The following is a 1,107-nucleotide window of genomic DNA, read 5'->3' as shown; positions in this document are numbered from 1 at the left end:
CGTTTAATTTTGTACCACTTGTCCACACACCCCGTTTATTCCAACCCACCCACCCATCCCCGTTTATTCGAAACCGTAGAGTGCGTCGGTTCACCATCAGAGGACAAATACGTTGAATTGCTCCTTCTTTCCTTCTCCTTGCTGCGTGTCGAGTTTTCACCTACAGATTGTCGTAAGTTACAGTTTCTCACACCGCCGTCTGTGCAGGTGGTTGGCGGGTGTTTTTGTTTGGTTTGCTTTTCCTCCTTCTTTCCCGTTAAACATATCATTATCATTGTCGTCCTTAACCCTCCTCATTCTTTCCTGTCAATTGTCGTCCGTATCACTTCCCTTTCTTTCCTGTCAAACATCTATCCTCTTTATCTCTTCTCATTCTTCCTGTCTACTGTCGTCCGTGTCTCTTCTCTTTCTTTCCTGTCAAACATCTATCCTCTTTATCTCTTCTCATTCTTCCTGTCTATTGTCGTCTATATTTCTTCTCTTTCTTTCCTGTCAATTGTCATCCTTATCTCTTATCTTTCTTTTCTGTCAATTTTCGTCCGTATCTCTTATCTTTCTTTCCTGTCAATTTCGTCCTTATCTCTTATTTTTCTTTCCTGTCAAACATTTATCCTCTTTATCTCTTCTCGTTCTTCCTGTCAAATGTTGTTAGTTTAGTTTAGTAAAGAGTTTTACGGCACTTGCAACACAATAAGGTCATATAAGTGCCGAAGATTAGAGGTGTTACAAGAGAGTAACAACAAACGTAAAAAAGAAGGAGAGATAAGGACGATAGATGTTTAAGAGGAAAGAAGGAGCAAACCACACCAGAGCACCCGCCAACCACCCACGTCAAATGTTTATCGTCCTTATCTGTTCTCGTTCTTCCTGTCAAATGTTTATCGTCCTTATCTCTCCTCATGCTTTTCTTTGTTGGTTACTCTTTTGAACCTTGGGCTTGAGTGGTTTTCTCCTTCTGTCCTACTATCATCAAACATCTATTTGTTTATCTCTCCTCCTTCTTTCCTATTATCATCAAACATCTATATATGTATGAGTGTGTGTGTGTGTGTGTGTTGTGTGTGTGTGTGTGTGTGTGTGTGTGTGTGTGTGTGTGTGTGTGTGTGT

At 40.7% G+C, this 1,107-nt stretch overlaps 1 protein-coding gene across 1 annotated transcript in view; it reads left to right on the top strand.

The window, feature by feature from the left end:
* LOC101851551 (lysophospholipid acyltransferase 1) overlaps window positions 1-1,107 on the top strand; it is a gene marked incomplete in the record, with an annotated part of 75,823 nt that overhangs the window by 37,821 nt on the left and 36,895 nt on the right.

The sequence above is a fragment of the Aplysia californica genome, unplaced genomic scaffold (assembly GCF_000002075.1).
Source record: "Aplysia californica isolate F4 #8 unplaced genomic scaffold, AplCal3.0 scaffold01219, whole genome shotgun sequence".
In the NCBI taxonomy this organism is placed as follows: Eukaryota; Metazoa; Mollusca; class Gastropoda; order Aplysiida; family Aplysiidae; genus Aplysia; species Aplysia californica.
Note: the sequence above shows the minus strand (reverse complement) of the source record. Positions and strands in the feature narration are given on the sequence as shown.